The sequence below is a fragment of the Eurypyga helias genome, unplaced genomic scaffold (genome assembly GCF_000690775.1).
Source record: "Eurypyga helias isolate BGI_N326 unplaced genomic scaffold, ASM69077v1 scaffold33098, whole genome shotgun sequence".
NCBI classification, from domain to species: Eukaryota; Metazoa; Chordata; class Aves; order Eurypygiformes; family Eurypygidae; genus Eurypyga; species Eurypyga helias.
The window spans coordinates 21131-30349 of record NW_010269466.1 but is presented as its reverse complement, the minus strand read 5'-3'; positions in this window follow the sequence as shown (position 1 = coordinate 30349).

Genomic DNA, 9219 nt, shown 5'->3' with positions numbered 1-9219 from the left:
GAAGGAGAGAAAAAAAAAAAAAGGCACCCTTGGTTAGGTGGTTTTGTTGGGTTCCCGCCCTTCCAATCTCTCACCCCCAGCGCGGGCCAGCTGGCACTCGTACAGCTGAGCCGGAGTCCGGCCTGGTTCCTCGCTCTGCACCGTCAGCAGAACCCCGCACCGCGCTCCCTCCGCGCCGCCTCTGCAGGCCTGGAGGCTCTGCCCTTGGGAGCTGGGTGTACCCGCGCCCCCGATAGCGTCAGGGCTTTGCGAAGGTGCGCGCGGTGGCTTTTGGTTTCTGTCGGCTCCCAAAACCCCTGCCTTCCCCACGCATGTGTAGGTGCGCTGCGCGCTCTCACCTGGGCTCGGCGATGACGCATTGTTTCCGTGTATTGTGTCACTGTGTCTTTCCTGAGTAAGAGGACGACAAGTGTCGTCCGCGCTCCGCCGGCGTCTGAGGAGCTGCCGGATCCCACAGCTTCTTTTTTTGTTTCTTCCCTGTAATAGAATGAAAATGTCTAATCTGAAAGCAGGCAGGTGCATAACTCTAGCGACTTGCTTTCGGAGACCTTCCTGGAGCGGCCTGGCCCTTGGAAGTTATTGCTTCCCTTACGTCCTGTTGAACGGGGGAGCGGGGATGCAGGAACTCCCGGCGGGTTTGCAGGCTTGGTGCCAAGGCCGCTGGCCTAACTGCGGAGGTGGCGGCTCCTGCATAAAGCAGCTCCCGTGGCCGCTGGGGAGGAATTAGCAAGCGGTAGGTAGGGGAATCCGCCCGGTCTAGGGTCCCCTTGAAGGGAATTCGGGTTTCGTTTTCACCGGTTAGTTCCTCAGCTGGTGAAAGAGCAGAATTTGCCAGCCAACCGGGTGTTTCTTTGCAGAGTGCCTTCCTCTGGTTCGGAGTTACCGTCATCTCCGTGTGCTGGGCAAAGCCAAGTGCCTGCAAATCCTTCTGCCTGGGGAGTTGAACTCGTGGCTGGGCCGGGCCAAGGGTGCAGAACTCCTGCTTGCGCTGACCCCTCGGTAGTTTTGGGAGGGTTATCTTGGGGTTGGAGAGGGTTGCAGAGGGCTGGGTCCAGCTTGAATTGAAACTCCCTGGTATTGATTACAGAATGGTCCCTACCCTGATTCTTTTTTTGGACCCAGACCAGAAAAGGATGGGGAAAAAAGGGGTAAAATGTAAAAATAAATGTTATGAGTCGCACAGGGTGTCGGATCTCATCCTTGGGGTTTCAAAGCAATCTGTTAAGCTTCTGTGACAGCCCTGATTGGTACCAGATGTCTGCAGTGAACCATGTCCCGCCATCCTGCTGCTAACTAGACTAGGAAGTGAGCGGGACTCTGTAGCTGCCAGTGGCGTGCAGTCGGCACCTTCATGGATCTGGACGGGACGGCACGGGTTGCTTCCTGCACGAGTTTTGGAGCAGCTGCTCCAGCCAGGAGCATAGCGGTGCGATGTCTCTCTCTCCGCCGCCCTCGGAGCCCTTCGGTAGCCCCGTGGCTCAGAGAGATGTTCGTGCGGCCATGGGCACTTAGGAACGGCTGCTGAGCAGCTGCTGGCCCTCCCGCCTCGGCGCACCTCACTGAGGCTGCGAGCAGGGCAGTTGGACTCCATGTCCGCAGTTCCTAGGCGGATGTTGGGGTTTTGTTTAAGTGGCTGTGAACCTGCTGCCTTTTCTGATAAAATGCTGACCTTTGGTCAGTTCCTTGTATGCGCTCGCTGCCCTTTAGGGTGAACGGGCAATGTCCAGGTCCCTAGCGTGTTGGGCTAGTCCTTTCCTTTAAAGGAGAAAATAGGCTCCTTGGTCAGTGTAACTCCTGGTCGTTTGGTGTAATTGTTCCTGCACCCTTAGATGAACAGCCGTACGGAACGCTTAGGTCAGCTGGTTTCTTTATTTCTGGTTTTATATTCGCTTCCTGGGATTCAGCACTGTTCTGCGTTTCCTCCGAAGCGAAAACCGAAAGTGAAATGGCTTGTGTGCGGTGACGCAGGGTCACGTGTTCTCTCCCGAAACCGTCGTTCCTTCGCTGTGCCTTCAGACCCACGGCCCGGGAGCAGCGCGGCGCGGAGGGCTGCTGCGGCGTGCTGAGGCTTCTGGTGCCACGGCGTAGCTTTGCTCCTGGGGGCCGCTGTCCCGCGAGCCCGCCGTCGGGCTTCCCGAGCGGCTCCTGCTGCGTTTCCTTGGAAGAAGGAGACTTTCTTAGCTGTGTGTCGTCGTGCTAAAGGTATTTAAAAAGAGATGGTGCTTGCTTTTATTCTCACAGCGTGTATGAGGTGGCTGCTGTCAGAAAGCTTTAATCGGGGCTATGAATGCTGGTTTGAGTTACCGTCGGTTTTGGCCGCCTGGTTTGATGCACAGCTTTCTCTTTGAGGTTCTTGGGGATGTCTGGGCTCCTGTAAGATTCCTTCAAGGTGATTTTAACTTTTCACTGTCTTCGTCAGTTTAATTATCACGGTGGAAGTAGGAGGTTGAAATGCAACACGGTGGGAGAGGATACTCCAAAGAGCCCGTGCGTTCAGGGTAATGAACGGACCAGTGTCAGGCTTTCCTTCCGGGACCCTCTCTCTGGGTGTCTGAACCGATACGTGTCCTTTTCATAAAAATGAGGAGTGCAAGAGCTGTTTGTAGCTATGATATCCTTGATGTTTAGGAGGAAGGAGGCCCATTTAAAATTCGTTTTCATGTTTCGGAGAGGCTGGCGAATCCTGAGACAGGGTTGTGTACGCTTTCAGAGCTGATAAGTGTGCAGCTTTGTACCCTTTCTTCCAAAAATGCTTTCAGTCTTCTCTTTACAGTGACTATTCTGTGTCTGATAAGGTGAACGGGCTGCACTGAAATTGTTCTGGGGGAGTATCAGCTGCTCTGTGAAAACCCGCTGTTGCTGAGCAGCTCTGCCAGCGCAATCCTGGCTGTTGCACCAGCAAGCTTGCCTTAACTAAGCAGGAGGGAGCCTTCATCGGGTTCTCTTCTGATATGCTCTGCCTTGGACATGTATTTTGAAATGACCCACAATCTTTCATGTAGTGAGTATCTTTATAGCTTCTGGTGTGGTGGTTTGGTTTTTTTCAGCGCAGGTATTGCTGGCACTTACAAGCCTGGCAGAGGAGTTGTTGTCCAGTCACGTGGCCTGAAGATAACCCAAGGCAGAGCGCTACTGTCAGTGGCCTCCTGTGTCCATACAGCTGTCCTGATTTACTTTTATTAATTGTTTGTGATCAGTTTCCTACTTTTCTCACCTAACTCAGCAGTCAGGTGAAGGGCAGACAGACGTACGTCCCTCTTTACTGTTGGTATTGGCTGTGAAACGCAGTGACGTTGCAATGTCCTGATTTTCTGACTGACGGGTGACCTGCGCTCGCGTCGGCACGTGCCAACAGTTCTCTGTGCTGAGAACTGAAATGACGAAGGTGTTCTTCTCTAGGTGTCACAACAGTTACGCTGTCCAGTCACGCTTTCTGAGGTCTCCTGGTTGGCAGCTCCTGTCAGCCTGTCCCACTGGCACTTGAGTCTGTTGCCAAGTGATGAGGGACTGGCCTCTCCACTCCAGGGACGGAGCGCTTCGTCGTTCCTTAACTGTAAGAGCATGCCAGAACGCCAGTGTGCAATGCCCAGTCCTGGCAGGGGCATCTGCTAAATCTGGAACGAGGCTTGAGTTTCTCTCGCTTGATGCTGTCACTTGCACGTCACCACCGATGGCTGGAGTTGGATCCGGCGCCCACCGCTTGCCAGCATTACTGAGGAGCTCCCTGCTCCCAGTCTGTTTGTCCTTCCTTTGTAATGTCGAAAGACTGGAAATGTGATTCCTCAGGCTTTCCTGTTTTCCAGTTGTTTCCATGAGGCAAACGGTTAAGAACAGCTTGAATATGCCCTGTGATGTGACTGCAGGGCTGGGCTGCAGGCGCTGCACTTGGGAATGTGAAGCTAATGCTGTGAAGGCCGGCAGCCTTGGGATGGGAGTGCCTTTTCACTGGGGTTGGCTCTGCTTCCCGGTGCCAGGTCCTTGGAGAAGGTGGAAGTATTTTGTTAATATCTGTGAGGAGGTGAAACGCAGGGTGGCTTTCACAGAATCACAGAACGGTTTGGGTTGGAAGGGACCTTACAGACCATCCAGTTCCAACCCCCCTGCCATGGGCAGGGACACCTTCCACTAGACCAGGTTGCTCCAAGCCTCATCCAGCCTGGCCTTGGACACTTCCAGGGATGGGGCATCCACAGCTTCTCTGGGCAACCTGTGCCAGTGCCTCACCACCCTCTCCGGGAAGACTTTCTTCCTGATATCCAATCTAAACCTCCCCACTTTCAATTTAAACCCATTCCCCCTTGTCCTGTCACTACAGGCCCTTGTAAAAAGTCCCCCCCAGCTTCCTTGTAGCCCCTTCAGGCACTGGAAGGTGCTATCAGGTCTCCCCGGAGCCTTCTCTTCTCCAGGCTGAACAAGCCCAACTCTCTCAGCCTGTCCCCATAGCAGAGGGGCTCCAGCTTTACCTTACTTGGCTCAACACCAGAAGGGTGAAAAAGCTAAACTCAGTCCCAGATCCAAAAACCAATTTGCATTGTGGCAGCCGAGATGCAAATGGTGCCCCTTCCTCTATTTTGGAGATGTCCATACTTAAGGGGGACGTGCAAATTCCATTTGGGTCCAGCTCTAGTTAGCTGAATCCAAATCCCAGCTCCAAGCTCCAGGGCTCTTTGAGCTGGAGGCTTTCTGCTGACTCCGTTTCAGCCCAGCTGCATCCGTCGTCTGGCTTCTGAGGAACACTGAACGGTGCCGTACACTGCTTCCATCACTGATCTGATACAGAAACCATAGTAATCAAGCGCCTGCCTACTCCTTTTTTTAAGAGAGAATTAGTAATACAGCAGCGTTCCTTGTTATTCATTGATGTGCTGCACAGGGGCTGAGCAACAGAGCGCTTCGAGCCAAATGAAAATAAAGGTTGATAAGGAAGTTGGGTGGTTTTTCCTCCTAAGAAGTCAGAGTACTGTCTTGATAACTAGAAGAATTGCTAGAATTCATGTCCTCATGAAAAATAACGTGAAGCAGCAGCAGACCTTGGGGGGCCAAAATAGGTCTCTAATAAAAAGGCCGATCAAAACCTTCTTTGTGGAGTTGTTTCTAGGTTTTTTTTTTTTCTCTTGCAAAGGAAAATAAAGCTCCCTCAAACTGTGCCGTGTATTTGTAAGTCAAAACACACAGCTGAGCGTCCTTGGTGTCCAGGCTGAGGCGTTCCTTTGCTGCCTGAGTGCGGAGTGTGAAGATGCCCCAGCGAAGGGGGCGGTCGGGCAAGCATCCGTCGGTCTTGGGGCCTCGCGGTCCGTTGGACCGAGCGTGGGAAGATAAACGTACACGGAAACCTTCAGGATCGGGAAGTACCCAGCATGTTTCAATCTACTTTTGCATCAAAGGGGTTGTGAGCAAACTGCTTTTTCTGTTGTTGCTGGAGCGACGGGTAGTGGCAGTCCCTGGCATTTTGAAGGAGGATGCAATCTGAAGCGGAAAGGAGGAGAAACAAAAGCTGGCGGCCTGGAGCAATGAGCAGTCATGCTTGAGAGTAGCAGGGGGTGGATGTAAGCCATGCCCTGGTTCCTGACCAGCAGGGTACCTTTCCGAAAAGCAAATCCATCACAAGGGACTGGGGGGTGGTGCCTGTCCGGCGCTGGGCCGCAGACCTGCTGGCATCTCCAGGTGTTCTGCCCTTGGCTTGTCGGTTTTGCTACTTCCAAAATGAAGCTGTTGGATGTTGTAGCCTCCCTCGGAGGCAAATGCCCAGAAAACGCCTGTAGTTTTGGAAGCTGTGTTCCCTGCAGTGGGGAAAGGCCTGAGGAACTGCAAGCCAATAGCTTTGGTATTAAGCAGATGGTACCAAACAATCGCTCTGGTTTCGCAGTAGCGCGCGTACGCGTCCTTAGACGCGCAGAGGGGCTTGTCCGGCCTGTCCTTCATCGCGAGGCCTCTGTCCCCCACCGCCCTGCTTTTCTTTCCTAAGCTTGGAATCCTATTCTACTGTAGGAAGATGGTGGGCCTCAGGTGAGGCAAAATCTTGAGGCCTTCTAAGCCCTGCTGCAGGCCAGCGCATCCTTTGCAGGCTGAACAGTGATGGGGACAGGCTGTCTGGGGTAGTGCCAAGTTACGTATTCATCTCGGCCCTGTTTTCAGCTCAACAAGCTGCCTCCCCTTCGGCTGTCAGATCTCGCTCTCCTCGCAGAGCCCGAAGCGCGTGTGCAGCTGCGGAGCGGGTAGTCAGGCCTCTTCCAGAGCTAGAGACACGTGAGGAGAAGCTCCGGTACCTGCCACTAGCTGGGCTGTTTGGGTCCTGTTGGGGTTCGTGGGTGAGAAACTGAGCGTGGCAGGGTGATGGGGATTCTTCTGGGGACTTGTGCTCCAGACAGCAGTCTGGCCCGGCTTAGAATATCCTGGAATAAGGAACTTCAGAAGTCTGCAGCACTGTTGTTCTTCCTCACGTTCCAGCAATGGCCGGTGTTATGAAAAACAGTTGTGTCTGTGGGGAGTTTTCAGGAAAGCAGGGACACTGCGTGGTTATGGCATGATAGGCGGATAGAAAGTGTCGGGTCACGTCAAGCGCCTCAGTTTCCCCACCTGTAAAATGGTGGGTTGCTCCGAGCTCTGCAGCTCAGCAGTAAAACCTTTGCCAAGGCTGGTAAGGGTCACCCGGTCCCGGAAAGGCCAAATAGGCTCCGTTTTGTTTCTTCTAGTAATGATGTCATCCCGACTGCTAAAAATAGCGTTCTTACCTTTCAGCTGCCAGGCAGAGTGCAGCGCGCAGGCTGGAAGCTTTCGCCTCGTCAGTGACTGATGCTTTATTGCAGTTTCTGCTTTGAAGGCTTGAACTCACGCCTCGCTCGGGCGCGAGACACCAGGATAAGCATCTCCACGGCTCGCACAACGGGTCCATTGACTGATGGGGTGTGACTGATACAGGATGCATCTCGGAATCCAGACAGGTTGTTAAAGGAGTCAGCCCTGCGGGCATGTGGCTTTGCTGCTGGAAGGAGTATGTTTTCATAACCAGGTGTCTGATACCGCTGAGGACAGTAACTGCCAGCCTGAGCTGTAGGGAGCAGCGAGGGGTCGGAGGGAAAGTGGCGGTGAGCGGAGGCATTATTCGTGGGGCGGATTCTTCTCTGCGCAGTCTTGAGGGTGTAACGCAAGTGTGAAGAAGGGCCGAAAGCGGATTTATAGGGTGCCTTAGCACAGTTGCTGCAGGGATTCTGGGACCTAGTCCTGTTCAGGGCAGCCGTGAGGGCTGTTGGGAGATGCCCCTCGCAGGAAGCCGTATGCTATGGTTGCTGCCATGGGGGTGCTGGTGCTGCCGTGCCTGCAGGAACAGCGGAGCCCCGCGCTGGCTTTGGGGCAGGTGAAGCCGTGCGTGCTGTGCCGCTGTACAGCTTCCGTGTGTGCTGAAGTAACGTGTTAACATTAATTGGTATTCCGATTTAAAATCATACTCCGTAACGCTCATTCCAAGACTGTCAGCAGCCCTAAAGCAGCCTTAGCAAATGATCCAGTTCTACTCTGAATTGCAGGTGGTGTTTGTAGCATTTCTCTCTTTCCTCATTATCTATCTGAAGATTCTTTTAACCCAATATAAGGTAACTTCTTCCATCCACTAGAAAATGTCTTAACCTGCACCTAAAACTATCAGGATTCCAATGGCTCAGTAATTATAAACTTCAGGTGGCATTGGCATGATCACATTTGATTCTTTGGGGTTTGCTCTTTAGGGCTCCAATTTTTTTTGAGATTCCATTAAAGAATTTGACTTCTCAGTAAGAACTTGTGACTATTCAAACCCCTTGTGTTGATCCAGAGTAATTATCTCAGACTTGAGGTTTCTGGAATTAGAGTTAACTTAAAAAAAAAAAAAAAAAAAGTTGGCCCTGTGTTGTAGCAGGGAGCCGTTTGTGGTGTGAGAGAAATCCCTTTTCCTGTTCTCAGGTGTGTTTTTGCCCACCCAAGCAGAATTTCGTGAGCTGAGAGCTGAAACCCCTCAGGGACTTTTCCCTGCCTGGGTGGTGATTCTGTGATTCAGGGAATTGAGTTCATGAAATTACCATCTTCAAACCTCCTTAGGTTTTGGGTTTTTTTGGTGTGTTGGTTTTTTTTTTTTTTAACCATATAAGTACTTTGGAGTGCGGTGGGCTTTTTCTTTTTTCATTTTCGGTCTTTGTGGCAGTTCTTCCCTCCGCTGGTGCGGGAGTGGGTCTGCAGCTGTGATGGATGATTTTTATTTTTAACGCCTCTCCTTTTGAGGACTTGCCCTGAGGAGTGTCTGACTTTACTTAACACCCTGAGGGGAGGGGGATGGGGAGAACCTCTCTCTGCTGTAGGTCTCTTCCCTGCGCACCCATTAGCATTGCTGGGTGCAGGGCAGGGGCTCTCAGCCCCGTTCTGTCTGCACTGTCCAGGTGTTTTACCTGCGTGCGGCACCCACCGAAGACCTTTCTGCCGTGACCAGCTATGAGCTGCTGCCTCTTGAGGAGCATAAGCGTTTTCAAACCACGGTATTTGGGTCTGAAGAGATACAGACAGGCACGTTTCCTGCAAGTTTCCAGGAACGGATGTGAGGAACGTGCTTAGGCGGAAGCTCCTCGTAGGGCTTCTGGTCACCCTAGTAAGCCAGTGTGGGAAGTGCACTGGAGAGTTCCGTGCAAAGCTCTGCCTTTCCAGGCCTAGCTCTAGGCATGCCCAGGACAGGTCTGGATCTCTGCTTGACATGTGTTTTGTGCTTTGGGATGGGAGCAGTGTGCCCCTTTGGATCCCAGGGCCGGAGCGGTCTGTGCCTCTTATTTTAAAGCAGGGAGTGGGAACAGGCAATAGTGCATTTCTTGTTGGCTGCCTCTTTCAGGAGTGTTTGGACTGAATCAAATTAGTTTCCTGGCAGTGCGAAATAGTGTGACAACACACGTAGGGAACCTGTGTTTTAAAGCCGCATTCACAGCTTTCCTTGGAAAGGTGTGGCAAGTGGCAAACCTCCCATGGAAGTTGCTGTGAGAGAGACGATGTGGGTCCCTGTGCAGGCTGATGTTTTATTTAGTCAGTTTATCGCCACCGCTCAACCTGCCCTCCAGCAATTTACTGGAAATCTCCTCGGTGAGGAAAAAGCCGTCCGTCCGAGCACCGTTTGGGTGGAAGAGGCTTTGCTGTAAACCTCTTGCGAGTGAGAAATCTCCGAGGTGCGACTCGGCGAGTTTCGCCGGCGCATCTGGCTGCCTGCGCGCG